The 13,271-nt window shown below is 37.6% G+C and overlaps 1 protein-coding gene across 8 annotated transcripts in view; it reads left to right on the top strand.

Annotated features, from left to right (window-relative positions):
- The first annotated feature begins 1,626 nt into the window (after positions 1 to 1,626).
- Positions 1,627 to 13,271, top strand: part of GABRB1 (gamma-aminobutyric acid type A receptor beta1 subunit) — an 86,498-nt gene continuing 74,853 nt past the window's right edge. For 7 of the 8 annotated variants that reach the window (XR_001865282.1, XR_001865283.1, XM_008641408.2 and 4 more), the window contains exon 1: positions 1,627 to 8,026. The gene's annotated coding sequence lies outside the window, so the exon portion shown is untranslated. The remainder of the gene's footprint in view (positions 8,027 to 13,271) is intronic. The other variant, XM_017744575.1, reaches the window with a different exon arrangement.

The raw sequence follows: 13,271 nt of genomic DNA on the forward strand, positions 1-13,271 counted from the left end.
TTTATATATGGCTTTTGTAAAAGTCTTACAGCGCCATGTAGTCCTTCAGACTTTGTGACCTGGTTCTAAAGATCATCCTTTCTAAACTCCTTTGTTGTGTACTTGTTTATTCAAGGGTTGAAGTTTATACTTTCAAGGAGAAACTACTCAGAGTTTAGTCAGCACAGGACTTAGTTAACCCAACACTTAGTTAAGAGAAACAGGCCCTAAATCAATTAACACTCATTGAAACCTCAGTAATGAGGTACTTGACGTGTCTGATTTTCCTTCTGGGAGGCACGTGTTCATGAAGTGACGTGTGCACTCACAATGAAGTGAACTCTGTGCTAACACAAGGTTCTGATTCTCCTACATCTTGATTTCCCACAAAGGACCAGTACCTGTCACTGCTGCAGGCATGTGGAAGGAAAGAAGGCACAAAACATCTTTCCAGATCTTGTCCATATTATAACTTACTTTCTCCTTCCATACTAGTCCTCGGACCAGAACCTACATGTAGTGCTAATTTGATGAATCTCATACAGATGTGGTAATAAGCATTATTCTCAAAGAGAGCTTCTTTTTACTTGTCTGTGTACATGGATAATGCATCTCAGATGGCTACATAACTTCTTTCCCTCACCTACACAGACGCAGGATTTTAATCAGACTAATTGTGGTCCATTTACACGGTGGACAAACAAGTGAACAAAAATGGTCTTTCCTTGGTGGGTTGCTGAAGATATACGAGACAGGAAAACATTAAAACACAGAACTCTCCTGCCATGTAGTTGGAGAGACAATTTGTCCTAGCGACATCAGAGGCTGATGATAATTAAATGCAAACTAAAAACAATAAGGCAAGCTGGTAAGTACTGAACATGAAAGAACAGTTCACTGTGGCAAGTGTAATTATACTCTTAGGCTTTAACATTAAAAAAATTTAAATGACATCTACTTCTGTATTGACCAGTGTCAACACAAGATGGTTTTAATGTTCTGAACTTCTAGGAGAAGTGTGTATTCCTGTCCCTGAGTTTCAGAAAGCATTTCTCTCCCAGCACCTAACATTTGTTAGGATCAAAGTGAAGAAGAAATTCCCATACAGTTTCTGTGACTCTCAGACAGCTGACCAAGAAATCCCTGAGGGAGCACACCGAGAAATAGCTTGATATAAACTCAGCAAGGCTAAGTGAAAAAAACATGATATAGAGATAGATGCCTTGGGCATGTTTTTATTAATTGAATCTGGCTAGAAATGGCAGAAGAGGAAGAATAAATGTGGGACATGACAAAACAGGAAAAGCACAAGAAAACAAATGGCCAACATTCGCTTCTTTATTTTAAACATCACTATTATTTAAGACAAAGTCCAGTCATAAACCAAAAGAAAATGTTACTTACCAACTAATTTGGGTGTTGTCAAACAAAAGTTAGAACCCTTACCAAAAGCTCTGAAATACTGTAAAACAAAGATGACTTTGGGACTCCTCAAATGCCATAGGAGAACCTAAAAAACATAAAAGCAGTGATTCACTTCCTCCAGGAAAACCACAAAACTGTTCAGTTCAAATCATCTGCTTCTATTATTTATGGTGTTCATCAAATATGTTTTCCTATCCTCTGTTGTTTGAAACGTGGCATTATTTATGGTGTTCATCAAATATAAGTATGTTTTCCTATCCTCTGTTGTTTGAAACGTGGAAATACTCAAGTCTACGCACAAAAATTAACTCCAAGCCTGAATCCACTGCCCTCACCATGATTAGGAGGAAACATGCTTTGAGGTGATCTAGAAGGCTAGAAAAACAGCCTTGGGTCATGCCCCTGTACCGAGGACTTTTCACAAAGTAGCCCTACAGCACGCCTTAGAAAAATTAATTTATTAAAAACAGAAAAATTGAAAAATTACAAAAATTAGAAAAATATAAAAATTTGGGATCCTAGTGGCTCAGGAGGTATGCCCTAGGAGCGCAGGGATTATAGATCTTCAGGCTTACACAGCACTGGACGTCTGGTGGAAGAACTTGCAGTGCTGGGCTGACCTTTAGCTAATCCAAAAGTTAAGGAAAAATTATTATTAAAGGCTTCTTAATAGGAGTAAGGCTGATAATACCCAGCACTAGCATCCACCACAACCAATCTGCAGTAATCTCCACACTACTCTGAAGCTTGCCTCGTTGTTTTATAGTGCCTTTGCTCCGCCCCAGTCAGCCCACAGCACACCCCGTTCGTCCAAAGTGATTGGTACTTTCCCTTTGACAGATCATCTCTGTCTACCAATAGCTCGTCATTGTCAGGGGGTAGTATCAGCTGAAGCAAGGGTGGTAACATGCCCTCATTAAGATTCAGGTTGCCATGGAGCTTGCCTGCAGAATAAGGGCGATGGGGCTAAAAATAGCTGTTGGCTGTTAGAATCTGGGGTTTTGGAGTTGGTCCAGGGTCTAAGGTGCAAAGTAGAAACCCTTAAAAAAATATTAAAATACATCTAATACATCTTAAAACATTTGTAAAAGTATACAATGAACATGGGGAAAATAACTCTTATAGTGTACAAGTGGCTTAAAGTTTGAAAAGGGATTTTTAAGTGGGAAACTTTTAACTGGGGGATTTTAACTGGGACTGGTGTAAATAAACTGCTTTGAACAAGTGAAAACATTAATAACAAAACTTGATTTCTGTACCTGGGCTGATGGTTAATTTTAACATTTAATTAAAACATATTTAACTCAAAATTAACTTATTAAGGCACTTAACATGCAAAGACCAAGCTAATTAGGGATTTCATGTATGACACCTTCCAACAGATCACAGGTGTCCTGGTGTATCCACTGTAAGCAGCAGAGTTGCACAGACCTGCCTGAGGGTCATGGGCACCCTGTTGTTCTCACCCTGCTTTCCAGACCACAAACGGACTTTGCCACCAGCTCATTCTCCAAAGAGGTCGTGCTGATCCATTATTTCCACAGTTCACTTGGGCTTCCTCCCAAAGGAAATTTAAGGATTTGGCTAAATGAAGGCCACTGGCTGTTTGAATAGGTCCTCTGGCTGGGATGACTGATATACCAGGTCTAATGAGGGTATAGCAGAGAACATCTGCTCAACATAGGTTGAACCAGTAATAAGACACAAGAAGGCAAAATTTCCGGCCCCTGCCCATTAGAGCTCTGGAGATTAGTATTTGTTCCTTCAGTGTTGCCTGGTAGTCACCTGTGGGCCAGGTTGTGGACTCCATTATACATACACATAATTTTCCCATTAAGGTAATGCTGGAATTAGGAAGTCATAAGAAGCAGGAAGGACTAGCTGTCTGAGCATACATCACATTAAGTTGACTTATGGCAAAACTAACAGAAAGTATTTTCTATTTTCATATTCAAGAGAAATTATGCTAGATATCCACTAAATAAATTAAATATCCACTAAAGCTAACACTGACTGCTGAAATATGTTGAATACAGTGAAGAAAAGTGAGTTAGGAACATATGACAGAAACCTCATTCTCTTAAATTCTTAAATAGTGTGTTGTAGATTCATGTGCAAGTGGAAGAAAACTGCTACAGGCACCCTTTTCATGCAGCATCTTCCAACTTCTGTGAAAAGTATGAGACTCATATAAGAAAGTTGAGCTTTAAAACATCTAACAGATTGTGGGCTTTAGACTTTAGTTAGAGAGGGGAAAAAAAGAAACAAAGCAGACATGCTAGCTAGAATGAGCTGAAAAGTAGATCATAACGTTAGGAAACTAAGAAAAATATGTTGAAGTAAGCCTCATACTTTAAAGGTCCAGCCTTGTGTCACTGCTTGGGAAGAGAAATCCTTTGGCGAGGTGATCTGTGAGTTTTCATGATCAGTGATGCTTTAAACAGGAAATAATATGCCTTTCTCCTCTATGGAAAAAGATCATGTTTCTTATGGATTCATTTCAAAATTAATTGAGCTTGACCCATCATTTCTTCTTCCTTCATTTTCTAAAACACCTTATATCAAGTCCATTACAAAACAAATTCTGTAAATGGACTTGACATAGCCTTTCGTACTAGTCTTTTCTGTAATCAGTAAACAATTATACCTATGATAAAGGAGTATTTTTATGTTCACATAGTAAAAGGCTAAAATGGAAAAATAGACTATCCTATAAGAGAGGAATTTGGAAGCAAAAATGAAAGAAAAGGAACTCAGACAAAAATCTTAGGATCAAAAAAGATTTTTTTAAATCTTCAAATAATTCTGATACTCAGCATTGCATGAATGGCTCTGGCAAGTACGTTTTTTAGTGTACTGAGAAAATGTTGAGAATTCTCTTTTTCTTTATGTGTGATGCACTCATAAAAAGGCATATTTTTAGTATTTCAAGTATTTTAGGTTTTAGGTTAAAATCATAAACTGTGGTGGAACTGATATGGTTGGCTGTTGCAGGGTGTGAAACACCATTTTACTCCAAAACAAGGCCCTTCTAAATACTGTCTTTGTAAACACATTCCCATGAGCGAAGGTAATTACAAACTTTCCCCTGCAAGATAATGGGCATATTGCTCTAGTATGTTCAAAACTAGTCCGTTCACAAGTGAACTTCGTTACATAAAAGACATTGGTTTTACGAAGAAATGAAAACCAATTATGTGGTACACAATAAGCAAATAACAAAAACTGAAAGAATTGCAGAAATTCAGGCCAATTGCTTCAAAATTCAGGTTATCAGAATAGTCAAAGCGGTATGCACAGACTTTCTAATTTACCAGAAATACAGCAAAACAGACATCAAAAGAATTTAATATGATTCTTCTATTTCCTTTAAAGGTCCTTGTCAGACATAAGTCTGTGCTCGTTAACATGCAAGTTCTTGTGAACAAAACGTTCAGAAAATTTTGCTTCTTTCACTTTGTAATATTACAGATTTTCTTGATGGGATCATTATTGCAAAGTTGCAAAGTAGGGGTTTGAAAGTTTGATATGTATGAACAGAAATAGAAATTAAATGCTTAATTAACTTGCTAGAGAAATAGAAGCACTTAAAGAAAACTCACAAGAATGTTCAAGTGGCTAGCGTGTATAATCGCAGAATTTAGTGTTGAATTCTCTGTTAATGTCCCCAAAAAAATCTACCTATTTTGTATCTCTCAACAAGCATTTTCAAAATTATCTCATCATTGTAGGAGAAAAAATTACACGTGGCCACTCACAGTGGAAAGCAGTAGCTAAAGGAAGGATTTTAGGTTTCTTTCATTAAAGCATTTCTCCAGACTGGCATCAAATTTAGATTTAGATTTCAGCATCTGTGAAATGTAAGAGTTGTCTTTATGAGATCAGGGAGGTTGCCTACAGCTGATACTACTGGCTGTTATAAATCAATGCTTTTGTCAGAAAAGAGCATTGATTTTCAAAGGCAATCCACACCTACCCCTACCATTTTTTCTGTGGAAAGCTGGTGTGCTGCTTTTCATTGCTTAGGGAGCTCTGTGAATCCCATGTTACTTTATAATTTTCTGGGTTTGCTGGTGGCTATTATTACCTATGTCTTCTCACTTTGGAATATATGTTACAAACCTTCATAGAGTGTGTTAGATCTCTAGCCCCATTGTGCTGGGTGTGGCTAAGATCATAAATATATATACATTCTTACCCATCAGAAATACTAACTCCTTTCAAGAAAAGGACTTGGACCCAGGTCCCACTGCCTCTAAATTCAGCTGAGAAAACAAAGGAATGGCGTGCTCAGTAACTTATGATTGAATGGAAGCAGTCAAAAGGTTTCTTCTAAATCAAGGCTGAATATTCTTGCTGAGAGGACACTGCAATCAAAAAGTTACAGAAAGTACATGAGAAAACTACTGTCAAAGTTCAGGTGATCAAATTGTGTATTCGTACATCTCTGAAGTATATATAGGAGCTCGAGAAGTTCTAACAGAGCAGTTCAGTATTTTAAACTAACAGTGTATAAAAATCAAGAGGCTCAGAAACAATTACTGTATGACGCTAACACCTTGATAAATTTACAGTAAAGCTTCTGACTTTCTCCTGTAATTTCTTCTTCCAGATTTTCCCAGGACTGAAATAAGATCTTCCTTTTTTCTGCAATACTGTCTTCCTCTGTCCCAGCATCTCCGCTGGCAATTTTGCTTTCTCTTTGTACCCATACAAATGATGTATTGCCTTAACCACCACACCCGTCTCTAGCCTTTCTTTGCAGTCTGATTGAAGAACATCTGTAAGCCTGGGCAACAGCCAGGCTATCTGTTGACCAAACCAAAGCAGTGTTTACAGACAAATTCAAAAGGTAGGATGCATTGTGTTCAGAATTTGTACAGGCTCCAGTTGTCTTTTGATTCCTCAGTGGCTTTACAGCATATGCTCAGGAGATGAAGAGAGCCAGGAGCACTGTGGCTTGAATAGGAAGTATCTTACTTTTCATAGCCACACGAAACAGCCACATCAAAGTAAAAATTGATATTAAATAATATTTGCAAAAAGATGAGAAATTAATGCAAACACTGTCTCAGTCCTTATGGCTTCTATTATGCTCCTTTATCGTAATATCAGTGTCTTCTGTTAGGGAGATGTTTCTTTTTTATTAAGGAAATATGATATACCTTAGAGAAAAGAAAGGGAAATGAACTAGTATTCTAAAATCAAATGTCAGATCTTCCTCTATCTAAGCTTGCAGATGATTACAGAAGGCTTAGCTGGAAGCCAGTTTTTATGCCGAGATACACACTGAAGCATTCCTATAGACTTAGTATTTGAGCTACACTCTTATTCCTCTATACAATATACAATGGCCAAAAAGAAATATTATTTGCAAACACCAGCTAAAGAAAATGCTTGATGTATTTGGAAAGCACCTGTGCGTCTCTATAAGCATGCAAATACAGAATTTGATTCCCAACATTCCTTTAGTAAAAGTATACTACAAAAGTTGCTTTTCTTTCCTTTCCTCCTCATCCCTCAGTTTTCTTAACGTTTCTTTGGGAATTCAACAAGAATCTAAAAGAAAGTAAAACACATCTGACTTTCAATAGCTGTTACTCAGAGTGACTCAAAGCTCTCACTATTATTTTGTTCTTTATTAATAAGAATTCAATCACAGTAAAATGATCTAGATTAATTGTTCATGAGCTCCAGTTCTGTCATTTTTCTGCTGAGACATGATGGCATTTCGTGGCTAAAAAAAATTAATTCCCAGTATTTTTCCAAAACACTTAAAAGAAAAATAACATAGATGCACACAGGTGCTATTACTGGAATATTACAGGGTAAAATAATGCAGGAGATTACCTCAGAAAATATCATATGTGGATGGAAGTAATTTCCTGGATTACCTACACCTGAATGGGAGACAGACTTTCCCCACCAGTTGAAGGTTTAAGATCATCAACCCAACACACGTCTGTGAGAACTTTTCCTTCACCTGTAAGTGAAGATTTAGCAAATTACAGAAGTCCTTTGATCTACTTGATTTTCTTGTGTACATGTTTAAAACTAAGCATTTCAGCCAGAATTTCGAATATAAACTCAGTGGTGCAAAAATTACTTTACAAATAATTACAATACAGTTGAAACTTTTAACCATATATTATGTTGTCGCATGAAATTCTACTTCAACATGCTTTTAAACAATGAGAAATTTCCTGTTCAAAAATAAATGTTAAAACATATACAGGAATATATAAGAAGAATTTAAAAGTCAGTGTCATCATTCAATATCATTTATAATCATAATCAGCTCTAATGAAATTTTTAGTTCAGTATGTGAGGTTTCTTGTGTTTAACTTACACACGTCATAGGGATTAGATGAGAGACAAGGGGCAAAATTGGAATGTGAGAAATTCTGGCTGAAGAAAAGAATGGAGATTTTCTCTTCTAGAATGATGAAACACCAGAACGGGTTGACCAGGGAGGTTGTGCAGTTTCCATCCTTGAAGATACTCAAAGCTCAAGTGCATGAGACCCCAAGAAGCCTGATCTTATTGGATATGCTGTGAGCTGGAGGAGGTTTTCTGGAGCTTCCCTCCAACTTGTGTGATTCTGGAATTCATATAAAAACTGGTATGTGTACTTTAGAAAGAGGCTGAACACCCACATGCTTTGAATCGTTTAAGTGGAACTTCAGGGAGGGCTTTCAGAACAGAAATAATTTTTTTTTAATTATTCTTTAGTTCTTTTCACAATTTATGAGGTCTTTTGACCTCTCCAGTGTTAAAAGATACAGTGTCAACAGCCTGATGTATTGATTTTTATGATTATATTTTTATAGTATATTCATCTATACTTAATTATTTAATAAAGTAGTTTAAAAAAAGCAGAACAAAACAAATAAGAGGTGTCATTTTATTAAAAACATTTTAGAGGAACTCTCATTAAGTATTTACTTCTGGGTGATCCAAAATTCTTTTCATTTTCCATTTCTCTGCTGACCTAAAAAAAAAAGCCAACCCCCCCAAACAGCAAACCCCAAATACCTCATGCTTCCTTCTGATGCTGCTATTCCCTGATGCTCAAGTGACAGATAGATAAGTATTCATCTGTTTCATCTTTTTTTTCATCCCATTCCCCAATCTCATCCCATAAAAGAAATCCTTATAATCGGTCTCAGTAACTTTTCAGTATTGAATATAATCCCACTTGTACTACCCCAGCATTCAAAACGATCATTTTGATATTCTGATACTCTCTGATGTTAACAGTGGCTCCTTATTTTAATATCAGCTGCAAATTTCATTGATACATTTTGATTTTTCTAGTGGCAGAAAAAATATAAGAGAAAATAAAAATTAGTCCCAAATCTCATTGTTTGAGTATTCTCATCATTTGAGTATGTCCACCTGTAGTCTCCCTTGGCATGTTACTTCTATGTTCACCATACAGTACTGGCACAGCCCCTTTTATCCAGAATCTTAAGCATTCTGCTCGTTTTTCTGGGTTTGGCTGGAGTAGAGTTAATTCTCTTCACAGTTGCACCGTATGGCACTGTGTTTTGGGTTTGTGCTGGCTACACTGCTGAGCACCCAGGGATGTTCTCGTTATTGTTGAGCAGTGATTACAGAGAGGCAGGGCTGCCTCTGCTCCTCATACCACACCGCCAGTGAGGAGGCTGGGGATGCACAAGGAGTTGGGAGGCAGCACAGCCAGGACAGCTGACCCCAACTGGCCCAAGGGATATTCCATACCTGTATGCTGCCATGCTGACCAGTAAACTAGGGCAGAAGTGGCCGGGGTGCCACTAGACCCTGGCTGAGCAATGGCCAACTAGTGCTGAGCAGTTGCTTTCATTTTCATCACTTGTCTTCCTTGGGTTTTATCTCTCCCCTTCTCTCCCTCTCTTTGTGATTTTGATTTTCAGTATGATTTTATTACTGATACTATTTAATTTATATTATTCAACTGTTCTTATCTCAACCCATGGGTTTTCTCACTTTTACCCTTTCAGTTCTCTTGCCCCCATCCTGCTGGGAGGGATGGGAGAGTAAGCAAGTGGCTGTGGAGTGCTTAGTTGCCAGCTGGGGTTAAACCATGACGCTTCTTTTGTTCTAATTCCCATCTTCTTCCATTTGCATCATGTAATCAAAGATGTTTTACTGAACTTTAGATAGCTAAGGTCCACCAGATTTCTTTTATCTAGGGAGCCAGTCACAATAAACAAGAATTGACGCTGATCTACAATTGCTAAGCATATGTTGCATTTTATTTCATCACCAGCTGTTTCTAATTTTGTCCCTTATGGTGTTAAAACAACAACCAAACAAAAAAAAAGAACCCACACAATTTACATATTTCTTGAGATTCCTCTAAGCAAAACAAAACAAAAAAACTCCAGGGTAAAAGGAGTTATCAGTTAATCTGAGAGCTCAGATACAAATGAAACTTAATCTGAAACAATGCATCCTTTTAAACATCCTCAATCGAAAAGTCAAGTGAGAGCAGCACCAGCTGCCACATCCTAATTCATATACCAAAACAAACAAACAAAGAAATCCCATGGTAAATATGTACTAGCTGGTTGTGATACAGTTGACTTAGGTGTAAAGATCAAAGACATGCTGGAGAATATTCTACATCTAATATTATACTTAATAGATTCAGGACAAAAATAAACCACAATTAAGATGAGTCACTAAATATAAAAGTTACGTGCAGTTAAGCATTATATAAGATTTCAGTTTCCTCAGAGACTCAAAAACCAGTATCATAAAGTTGAAAAAGTCATATATCAAATGAAAAAATACAGTGTGCTATTTACAACTGAATGGGATTTGCTTAAAGATTTGATTTAAAATTCTAATTAGTTTTGCCCTTGATTATGAAAATGTATTAGAGAATAAGTCATAAAACCATAGAATAGCTTGGATTGGAAGGGGCTTCAAAGACCACCTAGTTCCAACACCCCTGAACTGGGTGGGAGCACCTTTTACTAGTACATGTTGCTCAAAGCCCCATCGAGCCCTGCCTTGAACACTGCCAGAGATGGGGCATTCACAGCCTCTCTGGGCAACCTGTTCCAGTGCCTCACCAGCCTCGCAGTAAAGACTTTTTTCATAATACCTAACCTAAAGTTAACTGTCTTTCAGTTTGAACCCATTCCCCCTTGCCCTGTCACTACATGTCATCATAAAAAGCCTCTCTTCATCTTCCTTGTAGGTTCTCTCCAGGTACTGAAGGCTGCAATCATGTCATCCCAAAGTCTTCTTTTCTTCAGAATGAGCAAATATACTGTTAGATATTATGAAAAGTGATAGGATAATGAGCCCTTTGAGATTAGCAAGTAGTGCCATTCTGAGAATTCAATAACAAAACCCACGTTGTCATGATTTGGGATGTAGAATCTCTTGACCTACACTAGTTAGCAGTCATGTTAGAAGTTCAGCTCTCAGGGAACTCTACGCTTTTTTTCCATCCATTAGGCATAAAGCACAATCCTGTATTAACTGAAGTACAGAATGGTCCAGATTAGACATTCTTATCTAGATTCATTCCTATGCCTGAGCCACAATCAGAAGAGACATTTGCCAGCTTAAAAGCATTATTTGTCTAGATTTTCCCATTAGACTTGTCTCTGAGAAGAGCCACTAGTACTGAACTAACAGTACTCAGGCAGTGATGTCATCTCAACAAATCTCCCTGGGCGATTCTGGTCTTGGGTTGTTAGTTTGGCTTATGGATGGATACCTCTCTATTAGAGAGAACTGTGGTAGATCAGCGATTTTCTGCCATCTGTAAACAGATGGATTGAAATTAGTTACTAATTGGGGTGAGGGACATCAGCATATGAAATATCAACCACCTGGGCCATAAAGTCATCTGCTGTAGGATTGTAAAACTCTGGTGCTTCATAATGTCCATAGCTCTCGTAATGCCTAAAAATGGCTCAGAGTGATGTCTTGGTAATATTTGCAGCTGGGAAGGATCCAGGTTTCAATCTTTCTTTTGGCTGACAGTGTTGACATAGACTTCAAACCAGGCAGTGATTAAATCTTAGATTTCTGAGTTTAAAAACCCAATATTGCTTTGAGCTGCATTTTAAACTAGTAAGTATTCTTTCACCTCTTATGTAAGCAATCTGCTTATAATAGCAGACCACCGTCTTGCAAGCAAAGCATTGCAATGGAATTATATCAAACTGTCAGCGTCTGTTTTAACACTTGCAGACACGATCCCAAATGTCCGTGGGTGTCTCACATATATATATTTCGCTACAAGCGTTAAAACTTAAATCTTGGATTTGTTGCTAGAACTGGATGCTGTAACCATAGCGATTACCTTTCAGTTGCTAGACTTTGAGTCGCCATGAAATGAAGAAGGAAAAGGCTTGGGGAGAGATTTAAACAGTTCACCCAATATTGAACTGACACCTACTGCTGAATCTACATTGATACTGTAGGAAATAGATATCTCTATGACAAGCGGTCTTTACAGACAGAATTTGTAGAAGGAATACAACTAAAAACTGACTGAAATCAGGATTAAGGAAGAAGAATTCTTCCTGTAAATACAAAAAGGGAGAAATACTGTTCTCACAGTACACAGAACGCTAATATAACAGATATATGCCCATCACAAAAAGGCTTTTCCCAAACATCAGGTTGGTGATACAGGAGAGGATAGATGATAAAAAAAACAAGTGCTGGGCAGGGACTAAGCTGTCTTAGTTGCTCCCCTGGAGCTGAGACATAAGAATATTATGCATGTCATGTGGCAGCTACCACTGCAGCAGACCACGTACAATACCTATTAAGCCTACTGAATTTCATTTTGCTACAGCCAAAACCAGGCTATTCTCCCATCCTGTCTTCTACACATTCTCAGTAGGATTACATTACCTATATACATGTTTCTTGCAGAAGCCACAAAGCTCTAACTCATCTGCAGCTATTTCACTGCTCAATATACCAACATTTGTTTGTCTGTTTTATCACATCTTTAATCTAGGAGAGACCCAAGAGTTAACATTCATCTGTCTGTCTTAGAACAAGAGGGCTGTCATACTGTCTAAGACTGGTGTCCATTTAAAGTCCTGTCTCCACTGTAGGCAACATCCAATACTATATAAAAAAGTACAAGAATCCTCCAACACAGAGAAGTGGAGCAATCTCCCCCCAACATTATTTTCATTCTGACCCACAAACGGGAAGCTATTTTACCCTGAACCCTAATTTATATTCCTCCCAAGATTTATTTACAACACACTTTCGTAAGCCTGTTTTAACAAGCGCAAATTAGGTGTCACTTCTATCACTAAAAATAGCAAACTGAAAAGCATACTGGAAGAGTAATCTATTTCACTCAAATTATGAGAAATTATAGGAGATCTCCCCATGACAACACTGGTGAATGCTGGAGATTTGTTTCTAGTATTGTGCTTTAGGGTTCAGAGTAGGTGGAAAGAGGAGGCAGGACTATCTGCTTCTGATAATTTGCTAACACCAACTGTTAGAGCAAGGTGTTTGAGTCCCAGTGCCACTATCTGACTTTCTATCCTTTTCCAAAGAAAATGGAGTATTGCATCTGAAAAGTTTGCTGTAGGGTATGTTAGAAAGTTAGTCTAGTGAAAGGAACGTACTAAGGTGAGAGCAAATAAAGGCAGAGCTGACCCTTGTTGTTTCTTAAACTCCATTCTCCACTCTGTGCACTAGCTCTATAATTATTGTCTGAGAAGAGTTGATCTTCAGGGAACAGATGTTCATACTATCCTGAGATACCTTAAGATGTTGTAATTAGCAGAAAGCGAGCAGAAGGATAAATTATTTTGTAGTTCAGTAAATTTATTACTACACTCTAACAGATCTAAAAGCCATTC

This window comes from Corvus brachyrhynchos, unplaced genomic scaffold, assembly GCF_000691975.1.
Source record: "Corvus brachyrhynchos isolate BGI_N302 unplaced genomic scaffold, ASM69197v1 scaffold17, whole genome shotgun sequence".
Lineage (NCBI taxonomy): Eukaryota > Metazoa > Chordata > Aves > Passeriformes > Corvidae > Corvus > Corvus brachyrhynchos.